The sequence below is a fragment of the Hibiscus syriacus genome, unplaced genomic scaffold, assembly GCF_006381635.1.
Source record: "Hibiscus syriacus cultivar Baekdansim isolate YM2019G1 unplaced genomic scaffold, ASM638163v2 tig00110383_pilon, whole genome shotgun sequence".
NCBI lineage: Eukaryota > Viridiplantae > Streptophyta > Magnoliopsida > Malvales > Malvaceae > Hibiscus > Hibiscus syriacus.
In genome coordinates this window covers 270001-283815 of record NW_024062714.1, presented here as the reverse complement: position 1 = coordinate 283815, position 13815 = coordinate 270001, and the positions used below count along the sequence as shown (strand labels likewise).

Sequence of the window (13815 nt, the reverse complement as noted above, 5' to 3'; positions counted from 1 at the left end):
GTTATGTATCATGAGAGCTAGGGTATAGTTGGCATGCCAAGAGTCGAGGGTCTACGCGGTCCTTCGGGACATATAAGTATTCTTTGGAACATGTGTGAGGTCCTTTGAGACACATACTTGATCCTTGGCATATGTATATGATTCTTAAGGAATGATATGTGGTCCTTAGGGACAACCTTATATGGTACTTCGGTGCATTTCTACGCGGCACTACTGTGCAATTCTACGTGTCACCTCGGTGCATTTATACGAGCTGTGGTGACAACATTAGTGCACAACCTCTATAGACTCAAATATCTATAGTTCTCACATGTGTACATGGGCTAATAAGAAAAACAACAAATATATTACATGAGATTTGTATGCTTTTGTGATACAAATGGTATTATATGATTTATATGATAATATGTGGATTGTATGATTAAATGAGGCAAATGTTGGTTAAAATGTTAGGTATAAGAGGATATGTATTAAGTGATATAAACGATAATAATATTGATAATGAAATAAGGCTAATGATGGAAATGATGAGTGATGAATATATGCGTGTATATGTTTTTATATGTAATGATATATATTGCATATGTGTTATAGGGATTTGTTACATGAATAAGGGTATGAGTGATAGTAGTAATTGTTCATGCATGATTACAAGCTATAGTTATATTTTATGTTATTGCCTCACTAAGTCATCGACTTAGCGTGTGATTATTTCACACGTAGGTTACCGAAGTGAGAAGAGTAAAGAGCAATGTGGAGTAAGACAGATCAGTTCTCCTTACCAAAGGTCAGATCAGAAGAAAAGTGAATAATATGTATTTCAATACATAAAGTTCTAGTTGGCATGTATTCAAAATAATATATTGTATAAGCTCTGAATAGTTCGATAAAGGTTTTGAATAAGTTATATGTAATAATAAATTTTAATTACTCACTATTTTATACAAGTAAAGGTTTTTGAAAAGTCAATGTGACACTTCGGACTCGGATCCGGGTCGGATACGGGTTGGGGGTGTTACACTTTTATCTTTTGATTTTAAGATAACTTAAGCTTTCCTTAAGCTTAGTTATCATCTAACGGTCAAAACCCAAACTTTAAATTAACAAATAATCAACAGATCAGAAAGCTTACCTTTGTTTGGTTCTCTTTTACGTATGAAGAAAAAGAAGAAGAAAGAAGAAGAAAGTTCTTGAGAAATCTTTCCTTCCCACGTGTATATATCCTTACCATATTTTTAATTCATTTATTGGTCAAATAACCCTTTTTCCCTTTAATACCTTTTATAATTACTAGCATCTTTAAGGTAATATTTCTAAATAAATCATTGAACTTTTCAACTATTCTATTTTAATCACCAAATCCTGAAATATTACAATTTGGTCACTAACACGGTATTGAGGATGTTATAATATTTGACATGCCTCGGCTTTTTGCATTCATAGCAAATGATCAGTTCTTTCTTCTTTGGTGTCTTGTTAATCTTCTCGAGGTTTACCTCATCTTAAAGCATCATGTCATGAGTGAGGGGGGAACCGATTAGTTCTTCAAGGGTTAAGGACTTTATGTTCTTTGCTTCGATGATTGCCATCTTCTTTGATTGCCATGATTTTGGAAGAGATTAAACTAACTTCCTTACAAGCTTTTCGTTTGGAATGATCTCTCCATATGATTTGAGACCATTGACAATCGTGGAAAATCTATCCGTCATAGATTTGATATCTTCATCCGGTTTCATCCTGAAAATTTTCATAGCTATGAGTTAGAAGACTAATTTTAGATTCTTTTACCTCGTCGGTACCTTCATGTATAACTTGAAGTTTATCTCATATTTCTTTGGCAGTTGTACAAGATAAAACTCTTCCATATTCATCTGGTCCAAGAGCACAAAAAATAATATGGATGACTTTGGAGTTGAGCTGGAACAATCTCGTCTCTCCTTCACTCCACGATCTTGGATGAGTGAAAGGTTTGATGTATCCGTCTTCTATGACATTTCATGTAACATCCTCCATGTCGGGTGAGTGATTAATTTGCAAAGTTTCAACATTTGGTGATTAAAGTAGAATAATTATATAGTTTAAAATGTATGGTTAGTAAATATGAGATGGAGGTAAGGACCAAATGGTCATTTGTAAGGAATTTTTAATTAAAATAAAATGTTATGGGGTTATATGAGAACCCACGTGTGACATTAGGTTCCAGAACCCTCCCATTTCTTCTTCCTTCTTCTTATTTTTTCTCTTCCTTCTCTCACGTGGAGCTTGCAAGTAAAGGTAAGAATCTGAACCTTGGTAGTTTCTTTGATTTTTAAGATTGGAAATGAAAGTTTGGATGTTATATAAGCTAAAGGAAAGCTTATATGACATTAAAACAACAAGATAAGTGTTTTAGAGATAGATTTGGAAAATGAATTTTTAGATGAAATTTTGATAGGAATGAGTTTTGAAGTTTGAATAAGATTTTTGACTTGTCAAGAAGCTAACTAAGAAGTATGAGGTGTTAGAATTCAATTAGAACATATTGGAATTTGGGTTGGATTCTTAAATTCTACATGGAGAATTGATTTCTAAGTTTTAGAGGTATTAATGGATAATAATTAGTTAAAGTAAGTGTATGAAAGCTAAGAGTAGTAAAGAGAGTGAATATGTATGTTTGAGCTGAAAGGGATGATTTCCGAGCTCAAATTAGGATTTCGGGCTAGGGGAATCGGTACCCATTCAAGGGGAACTGATACCCCCTCAACGAATATGATTTCCAGAATGCTAGAGGGGAATCGATACCCCCAGGGGGGAACCGATACCCCCTCAACGAATATGAATTCCATAATGCTAGTGGGGAATCGATACCCCCAGGGGGGGAACCGATTCCCCCATGAGAAAAAAAAAAGTAAGAAAAGAAAGAAAGACTAAGCTATAAATTCCTTAAATTAGTAAGCTATTAAAGCTTAAATTCAAGACATAGACATCTGATGACATCTTGAAAATTATGTTTATGTAGATACCGAGCCTACACAAGTTCGGGAACAATCTACCAGTAGGATCGATCGAGGAAAAGGCAAAGAAGTATAGAGTGCATATGCATAGCATGATTATAGGAATATACTCCATTCTAGACTTATGATAAGTCTAGATTTCATATCTTGGTACATGAGCATAGTCGGTTATGAGACATGACATGAATTCATAAAATGCTTATAGATATGAGCTATGTGAAAAGGTAAGAATTTACATGTCTACGCGATATAGACTAGTTGAAATGTAAAGCCCATGTTATGTAGATGAGAAATAGGTATAGTTGGCATGCCAAGGGTAGAGGGTATACGCGGTCTTTAGGACATATGTATATCCTTTGGAACCTGTGTGAAGTCTTGAAAGACACATACTTGATCCATAGTATATGTATATGATTTAAGGAATTCTATGTGGTCCTTATGGACATCATTATATGGCACTACGGTGCAATTCTACGGGCACTTCGGTGCAATTCTACGGGGCACTTCGGTGCATTTATACGAGCTGTGGTGACAGCATAGTGCACAACCTCACATTACTCAAATACCTTAGGTTCTCAATATGCTATCATGGGCCAATAAACTTATTAATACAGATTCATAAATATTACAGTCATACGCTTACAGGTATGGGTATTGATAATGTATACTACATTGATTAAGTACATGTTTGCATTTCATCTCATATGATCATGACATTTTCATTACAATTGCCTTATTATTATGCCTCACTAAGTCGATGACTTAGCGTGTGAGTGTTTCACACGTAGGATCCGAGGAAATAGACGAGACAGGTGAAGCAGCTTGACAGTATTACTCCTGCAATCATCAGATCAGAAGCACTTAATCAGTAGGTCATTTTGTTATGTAAATGGCAGTTGGCATGTAATTAAGAGTTAAGTTGTGTATGCTCTGAATATTTTGGTAAACTTATATTACAGTATGTATTATTGTATTTTCTTAATATAAGTACAAATATTTTACTATTATTTGTTAAGAGTTGTGTTTTAAAGTCAATGTAGTATCTCTGACTCATATCCGGGTCGGGTATGGGTTGGGGGTGTTACATTAAATGGTATCAGAGCCATGGTTTAGCCGATTCTAGGCATAAACCAGAGTCTATAGAGTCTTTAAATGGAATACATGCCAACAAATAGTGAGAACTTCTGATCTGGTATAGTATGAGTATGCTGTTTTGCTAATAGAACAATGTGTTTATTCTTATTAGATGTCCGGACATAATAGCTCCCGAAGTGAAGCGGGAGAAGATAGGCATGCTGAAAGCAGTAATTCACCTGCCCTGGCCAGGCAAGGTGAAGAACAGGCATCTCAAGGAGTGCCTGTGCAAGATCAAGATACGTTCTTCAGAACGTTAGACGCTATTCTGACCCGTCTTCAACCTTCTGCTCCACTAACTCAAAGAATTAATGTAGCAAAAGAGTTGAGAAGTTTAGGAGCTCCCGAATTTAAGGGAGAAGCTGAGGAAGGTCTAGTGTCAGCGGATCTGTGGTTGAATGATTTGAAAATCATGTTAGATGGTCTCCACTGTTCCGAAGTGGAGAAATTAGATGGAGCTGTATCTTTATTGAGGGGTCAGGCGAGGATATGGTGGACGAACGTCACCATGAGAATGTCAACCGACCAGTTGACTTGGTCTTTGTTTTTAAAAGAATTTAAAAACAAGTATATTGGAGATCAGTTTATCCGTCAAATGAAGCAGGAATTTATGAATTTGAAGCAGATGAGCCGCTCTGTGTATGAGTACGAATGTGAGTTTAATAAGCTGAGCAGGTTTGCAGCTGAGCTTGTGCCTACTGAAAAAGATGCTTGCGAGTGGTTCGTGGAGGGCTTGCGCCCTAGACTTAAAGAAATGTTGATAGTATTAAACTTGTCCTCGTTCCAGGAGGTGATCAATCGTACAAAAGCTCTTGAAAGGGCTCAGAATGAAAGATTTGGGGACTCAAGAGTTCAGACATCAAAGAGGACGACTACTTATTCTGGTTCAACACCAACAAAAAGGGGAAGAGACTCGGGATTTCGATCACAAACTAGATCAGAATCAGTTGCATCGTCTGCTAGGGGAGCAAGTCAGGCAAGAACTAGACAGACGCAGTCAGTGGAATCCGGTGCTGGGAGATCTACTCCGGGTCAAGGGAAACAGTGTGAGCACTGTGGGAAAAACCATTATGGGGCTAGTCGTATGGCTGCTGGGACTTGTTTTCGATGCGGAGATACCGGACATTTTGTCCGGGATTGTCCCTTGATTGTTGGTGAGCCGGCACCATCTGGAAGAGCTGGTTCTTTCTCACAAAGAGGACGAGGAAGAGGCAGAGGAAGGAATCCGTCTGAATTCTCTGCTCAACCTGAAGTTCGATCCACTGCTCGAGTATACAACCTAAAGACCAGTGAAGACCGGGATGACCCTGATATTATAGCAGGTACTTTTCAGTTGTATGATAAATTAGTATTGGTACTGATTGATCCGGGTTCTAATTATTCTTATATTACAAGTAAGTTAGTAAAGGAGTTGGGGATTCCCTTAGAAGCTATGAGTAATGAGATTTATAGTAACAACTCCGTTAGGCCATAGTGCCCGGGTGAATAAAGTCTGTAAGGGGTGTCCCATAAAGGTTCAGGGAATTGAATTCCCTGCTAATCTGATGGAATTACCCTTTGACGAGTTTGAAGTGATTCTGGGAATGGATTGGTTGTTTCAGTATTATGGGAATGTCGACTGTAGATTGAAAAAGGTAACTCTGAAAAGTCCAGAAGGAACAGAGATAAGTGTGAGCAGTGAAAAGTTTAATCCTTTAGCAAATGTAATATCAGTGATGTCTGCCAAGAAATTATTGCTACAAGGATGTCAGGGTTTTCTTGCAAATGTGATTGATTCAAGAGCTCAAGAGAAAAGGTTAGAGGAAATTCCAATAGTTCGAGAGTTCCCTGATGTTTTTCCTGCTGAATTGCCAGGATTACCTCCGGATAGAGAGGTAGAATTCCAAATTGAAATAATGACGGGAACAGCTCCGATTGCCATGGCACCTTATCGAATGGCTCCAAAAGAATTGCAAGAGTTAAAGAATCAATTACAAGAATTGCTAGAGAAGGGATTTATCCAACCAAGTGTATCGCCTTGGGGAGCTCCGGTGTTATTTGTTAAAAAGAAGGATGGATCAATGCGCCTTTGCATTGACTATCGACAGCTCAATAAAGTGACCATCAAGAACAAGTATCCCCTTCCGCGCATTGATGACTTGTTTGATCAACTAAAAGGAGCTTCGGTATTTTCGAAGATTGATCTACGTTCAGGTTATCATCAATTGAAGATCCAGGAGAAAGATATTCCGAAGACGGCTTTCAGAACGAGATATGGTCATTATGAATTCATCGTAATGCCATTCGGAGTAACGAATGCACCTACTGCTTTCATGGATCTCATGAATAGGATTTTTCAGCCCTATCTGGACCAGTTTGTTGTTGTCTTTATTGATGACATACTGGTGTACTCGAAATCCCATGAAGAGCATAGCACACATCTGAGGATCGCCTTGCAAATTTTAAGAGATAAAAAGTTGTATGCCAAATTGTCCAAATGTGAGTTCTGGTTAAAGGAAGTAATTTTCTTGGGGCATGTGATCTCGGCAGTTGGGATTAGAGTAGACCCTCAAAAGGTTAAAGCTATAATGGATTGGGAAGTTCCTAAGAATGTGTCTGAAGTTCGGAGTTTTCTGGGACTTGCCGGTTACTATCGAAGATTCGTTAAGAATTTTTCGATGATTGTGCTGCCTCTAACAAAGCTAATGAGAAAGAATGTACCATTTGTTTGGACTTCTGAATGTCAAGAAAGTTTCGAAGCTTTAAAGAGAATTCTGACGGAAACTCCGATATTGGTTCAACCGGAATCTGGCAAGAATTTTGTAGTATATAGTGACGCATCCCATAACGGGTTGGGGTGTGTATTAATGCAAGAAGGAAAAGTGGTAGCGTACGCATCGAGATAGTTGAAACCACATGAAAGGAATTACCCCACTCATGATCTAGAAATGGCTGCTGTAGTATTCGCTCTCAGGATTTGGCGTCATTATCTTTATGGGGAGCGTTGTTACTTATATACGGATCATAAGAGCCTGAAGTACCTGATGACTCAAAAGGAATTGAATTTGAGGCAACATAGATGGGTAGAGTTCTTAAAGGATTATGATGTGATAATTGACTATCATCCCGGAAAGGCTAATGTGGTAGCAGATGCTCTGAGTAGAAAGACGTTTGCAGCTTTACGAGTTATGGATGCAAGATTATCTTTAACGGGAGACGGTGGTCTTTGTGCAGAATTAACCCTTAAACCAGCATGGTTGGAACGAATAGGAGAATTTCAATGTAAAGATAAAGTGTGTTTGAAAAGAATTGAGCAAGTAAAGAACAAAGAGATTAAAGACTTTGAGATTAAGTCAGATGGAAATCTATATTGTAAAGGAAGAATTGTAATACCCGACAATGACGACTTAAAGAAGGAGATATTAACAGAGGCTCATTGCAGTCCGTTAACGATGCACCCGGGTGGAACCAAGATGTATATGGATTTGAAGGATCGATTTTGGTGGTCAGGAATGAAGCGAAGCATCACATAATTTGTGTCTAAGTGTTTGATATGTCAACAAGTCAAAGCCGAGCATCAAGTTCCATCAGGATTATTGCAGCCGCTTTTCATTCCTCAATGGAAATGGGAAAATGTTACGATGGATTTTGTTTCGGGGTTACCCTTGACCCCGAACAAAAGAGAATCAATCTGGGTAATTGTTGATCGATTAACTAAGTCTGCGCATTTTCTTCCGGTTAGAACGGATTTCTCTATGGAAAGGTATGCAGAGTTGTATATTAGAGAAGTTATTAGATTGCATGGAGTACCTGTTTCCATAGTCTCTGATCGAGACCCTCGATTCACTTCTAGATTCTGGAAATCTTTGCATGGAGCGTTGGGGACTCGTTTAAACTTTAGTACGGCTTTTCATCCTCAGACTGATGGGCAATCAGAGAGAACTATTCAGATATTGGAAGATATGTTGAGAGCATGCGTAATGGAATTTAAAGGATCATGGGAAAAGTATTTACCGCTGGCAGAGTTCGCTTACAACAATAGTTATCAGTCTAGTATAAAGATGGCCCCCTATGAAGCATTATATGGAAGAAAATGTCGTACTCCATTAAATTGGTATGAACTCAAAGACCAAAGTGTTCTTGGTCCGGATTTAATTCAAGATGTAGAACAGAAAGTTCGAGAAATTCAGTATAACCTCAAAGTGGCCTCTGATCGGCAAAAATCCTATTCTGATCTTAAAAGGAAAGAAATTGAATTTCAAGTTGGAGATAAAGTGTTTTTAAAAGTGTCTCCATGGAAGAAGGTGTTGAGATTTGGTCGGAAAGGAAAATTGAGTCCTCGGTTTATTGGACCATATGAGATTGTAAAGAGAGTAGGACCTGTAGCATATCAACTAGCTTTACCACCTGAGATGGAAAAGATACATGATGTTTTTCACGTTTCAATGCTTCGAAGATATAGATCTGACCCTTCTCATATCGTGACACCAGAAGAGATTGAGGTTCGTCATGATTTGACTTATGAGGAAGAATCGATTCAAATTTTAGCACATGAAGTTAAGCAATTGAGGAACAAGATTATTCCTTTGGTCAAAGTGTTGTGGAGAAATCACAAAGTAGAAGAAGCAACATGGGAGCGTGAAGAAGATATGCGACATCAATACCCTCATTTGTTCGTGCAATAAAAATTCGAGGACGAATTTTCTTAAGGGGGAGAGATTTGTAACATCCTCCATGTCGGGTGAGTGATTAATTTGCAAAGTTTCAACATTTGGTGATTAAAGTAGAATAATTATATAGTTTAAAATGTATGGTTAGTAAATATGAGATGGAGGTAAGGACCAAATGGTCATTTGTAAGGAATTTTTAATTAAAATAAAATGTTATGGGGTTATATGAGAACCCACGTGTGACATTAGGTTCCAGAACCCTCTCATTTCTTCTTCCTTATTCCTTATTTTCTTCTCTTCCTTCTCTCAACGTGGAGCTTGCAAGTAAAGGTAAGAATCTGAACCTTGGTAGTTTCTTTGATTTTTAAGATTGGAAATGAAAGTTTGGATGTTATATAAGCTAAAGGAAAGCTTATATGACATTAAAAACAACAAGATAAGTGTTTTAGAGATAGATTTGGAAAATGAATTTTTAGATGAAATTTTGATAGGAATGAGTTTTTGAAGTTTGAATAAGATTTTTGACTTGTCAAGAAGCTAACTAAGAAGTATGAGGTGTTAGAATTCAAATTAGAACATATTGGAATTTGGGTTGGATTCTTAAATTCTACATGGAGAATTAGATTTCTAAGTTTTAGAGGTATTTAATGGATAATAATTAGTTAAAGTAAGTGTATGAAAGCTAAGAGTAGTAAAGAGAGTGAAATATGTATGTTTGAGCTGAAATGGGATGATTTCCGAGCTCAAATTAGGATTTTCGGGCTAGGGGAATCGGTACCCATTCAAGGGGAACTGATACCCCCTCAACGAATATGATTTCCAGAATGCTAGAGGGGAATCGATACCCCCAGGGGGGGAACCGATACCCCCTCAACGAATATGAATTCCAGAATGCTAGTGGGGAATCGATACCCCCAGGGGGGGAACCGATTCCCCCATGAGAAAAAAAAAGAAAGAAAAGAAAGAAAGACTAAGCTATAAATTCCTTAAATTAGTAAGCTATTAAAGCTTAAATTCAAGACATAGACATCTGATGATCATCTTGAAAATTATGTTTATGTAGATACCGAGCCTACACAAGTTCGGGAACAATCTACCAGTAGGATCGATCGAGGAAAAGGCAAAGAAGTATAGGTGAGTGCATATGCATAGCATGATTATAGGAATATACTCCATTCTAGACTTATGATAAGTCTAGATTTCATATCTTGGTACATGAGCATAGTCGGTATTATGAGACATGACATGAATTCATATAAAATGCATTATATGATATGAGCTATGTGAAAAGGTAAGAATTTACATGTCTACGCGATATAGACTAGTTGAAATGTAAAAGCCCATGTTATGTAGATGAGAACTATAGGTATAGTTGGCATGCCAAGGGTAGAGGGTATACGCGGTTCTTTAGGACATATGTATATCCTTTGGAACCTGTGTGAAGTCTTGAAAGACACATACTTGATCCATAGTATATGTATATGATTCTTAAGGAATTCTATGTGGTCCTTATGGACATCATTATATGGCACTACGGTGCAATTCTACGGGCACTTCGGTGCAATTCTACGGGGCACTTCGGTGCATTTATACGAGCTGTGGTGACAGCATAGTGCACAACCTCACATTACTCAAATACCTTAGGTTCTCAATATGCTATCATGGGCCAATAAACTTATTAATACAGATTCATAAATGTTACAGTCATACGCTTACAGGTATGGGTATTGATAATGTATACTACATTGATTAAGTACATGTTTGCATTTCATCTCATATGATCATGACATTTTCATTACAATTGCCTTATTATTATTGCCTCACTAAGTCGATGACTTAGCGTGTGAGTGTTTCACACGTAGGATCCGAGGAAATAGACGAGACAGGTGAAGCAGCTTGACAGTATTACTCCTGCAATCATCAGATCAGAAACAACTTAATCAGTAGGTCATTTTGTTATGTAAATGGCAGTTGGCATGTAATTAAAGAGTTAAGTTGTGTATGCTCTGAATATTTTGGTAAACTTATATTACAGTATGTATATTATTGTATTTTCTTAATATAAGTACAAATATTTTACTATTATTTGTTAAGAGTTGTGTTTTAAAGTCAATGTAGTATCTCTGACTCATATCCGGGTCGGGTATGGGTTGGGGGTGTTACATTTCATGCTCCCATGTCACTAGCTTGAATGAAGTACATCATTCTATTCTTCTAATAAGCATAGTTAGCTCCATTGAAGAAATGAGGCTTGTTGACGGATATTGAATCGAGACCGGAGTCGAAGTTTGAAGTGGAGGCCATTGATGACTTGATTATCGATGTAACTCTTCCTAAATCTACTCAAGAGGCGATTAAACCTTCAAATGAGTCAAGCTCTGATACCAATTATTGAGTTAATTGATCGATGGAATATGCCAAGATGGGTGAATTGACAATAAAAATTTCAGTGGAAGCTTTTGCAGAAAATTGAAAATATTTGCACATCGATTTAGAGTAGTTCAACTTTCTCAACGAAAGTCTACGTCCACTACCTTAGCTATCAACACTAAGGATTTTTCACAAATTCACTAATTTGTCTTTCTTTTGAGGACAAAAAGTAACCTTACAAATCCCTCTAGAATTATACCCCAAATTCTTGAGAACACTCTCTCCCAAAGAGAACAATACAAATTTTGCAAACTTACAAGAAAAATCCTCACAAGGAAAGATTGTTTGCACAATTCTAGAACAAAGAAAGAATACTCAAGAATAATACAATTGAGCACAACAAGTGTTCTTGAAAGCAATAATGAATATTGAATGAAATAGGCTTGAAAATGCTCAAACTTGAGGTTTGAAGCTTTCTCTTTGATTCTCTCTTGATTCTTAATGAATGTTGTTTCTTGTTATTGATCAATGGCTTCTAAGCTTGTTTAAATACTCATTGGATCATTTCTGAACGTTGGGGGATCATTAGTGGAGTTAATAGAGTCGTTAGTGTGTGAAAACAATTAATAAAATCAGTTGGGAGTGTGTGTGCATCGATGCATAGTCAAGGTGCATCGATGCATCAAGTGTAAAATTCAAATATTTCGACCGTTGGAAGACATAGTGTATCGGTACACTAAGGGTGCATCGATGCATAAAATACATTCGATGTTTTAAACAAGCCTGGAGTGCATCAATGTATGGTCTGTGCATCAATGCATAAAATGCATTCGATGTTTCAATAAAATCCTGAGTGCATCGATGCATGGCTGTGCATCGGTACATAAAATGCATTCGAAATTAGGTGTACTTCGATGCATCAATGAGTGCATCGGTGCATCCCTTCACAAATTTGAATTTTGGCTCGTTTTTTGTTCGAAATACTTTATGAAAATTGTTTCAAAAATATTTTAAGTATAAAACACAATTTTACACTTTAATAAGGATTGAAAATTGAACTTTGAAAGACTTAGAGTAATATTTTGATATTCGAATAATTGTATAGAATATATTTAGAAAATCATTTGTAAAATCTTAAAATTTATTTAACTTATTTTGTTATATCAAAACATCAAAATGTTTTCAACAATGAGTATCTTCCTCCACCAAGTGTTCAGACCTTGAGCCTCAAGAACCACTTAATAAAATTCGTCCACTTGTTCCTTCAACCGAGCATTGAGTGATAATGACAAACTTTGCGCCAAAGAGAAATGATAAGATTTGTCATATGGCCTGAAAAAAATTAAATTTTAAAAACACCTGTTTGTTTTCTCCTCATGACTGAGGATGAATAATAGCAGAAATCCGCCACCAGAACCAATGCAAAAACGCCTCCTATCGATGATACAACGATTACTATGATCTTCCTAGTGCTTTTCCCTCCCTTACTTATTCCTTCTGTTACATTGCACCAAATAGTAGTGTTATTTTAACAAGTCACAGTTTCATCGACAAAGTCTGTAACCTTTCCTTTGTCGAGATCATTCTTCATTGCTAATAACACAAAATAATGAGATCAATTTATCAGGGGAATCAATAAGCACCCCAAAGATTTCAAAGACAGGATGATAAAATAACTAAACAAGCCTGCTTTGCTTACCTTCATCCACAGGTGGTGATCCTGTTGAGTCTGACGATGTTTGATCGTAGAAAGGGTACATTTCATACCTTATAAAGCAACTTGGAGATAAAATTCGCCACCATCTTCTCCCTATGCAGCATTCCTCCGTCCGGTTCAACAATTGTCCCAAACAAGAAGAACAGCTGCTAACATCAAGATCTCTGCTGCGCTGAACCAGACCATATCTACGCCCCGGTCCGTTCCCGACAAACATTTCATTTGTTCCGAACATGTTCTCTGCATACGGTGCCTGAGCAACTAGAGAATAAAACCCTCTTCAGGTGAAGTACTGTTCAGAGTATTCCAAATTAAAAGCCTAGGAAAAAACCGCGGCTGACCAAAGAAGTTGACGTCTGAATATTATAACAAGCATTGATCGTACCAAATGATTGCACTTTTATCAGAAGGGCACACCTGTGTAAGTGTTTGAGTAGCTTTGTAGACGCAAACCCGACAAACATCGCTAGAAACATCACCTCGGCAAAGGAAGAGACTGTAAATTCCGTTCAAGCTGTCATTGTAGAAGCTCTTATCGGAAGCTTTAGAGGACACCGAATCCAGGAGAACCGTAAGGTTAGATTTATAACCGGCGGTGGCCGTTTCATTACCTGGACCTAGACAAGAATGATTGTTATACGTTGCTGACTGGCAAGCGATGGAGCTAATAAGCTTGAAGATTGTGATGAAGCATAAAAGCAGGGATCTGGCTTTGTGAAGGTAAGTCATTGTCTTCTCATGCTTCTAATGGGAAAATGGGATTAGATAATTGGTACGATTCTAGGCTCTGGGTAGCCATTACAGAAAATTGATGTTTCAGTTTCAAAAAAAGTAGCTTGGATTTGGTAAATACACTGTCTCTGTTAGTTCAGCTTCCAGGGCACCGTGTTGATTTGGTGCAAGTAATGGTTCAAAAATTCTATAATATAATGAATAATTGTCGCTGCTGGTA

At 37.3% G+C, this 13815-nt stretch overlaps 1 pseudogene; it reads right to left on the bottom strand.

Annotated features, from left to right (window-relative positions):
- The window catches only part of LOC120121892, a 33681-nt pseudogene extending 20089 nt beyond the window's left edge, over positions 1–13592 (bottom strand).
- Between the last annotated feature and the right edge of the window lie 223 nt (positions 13593–13815).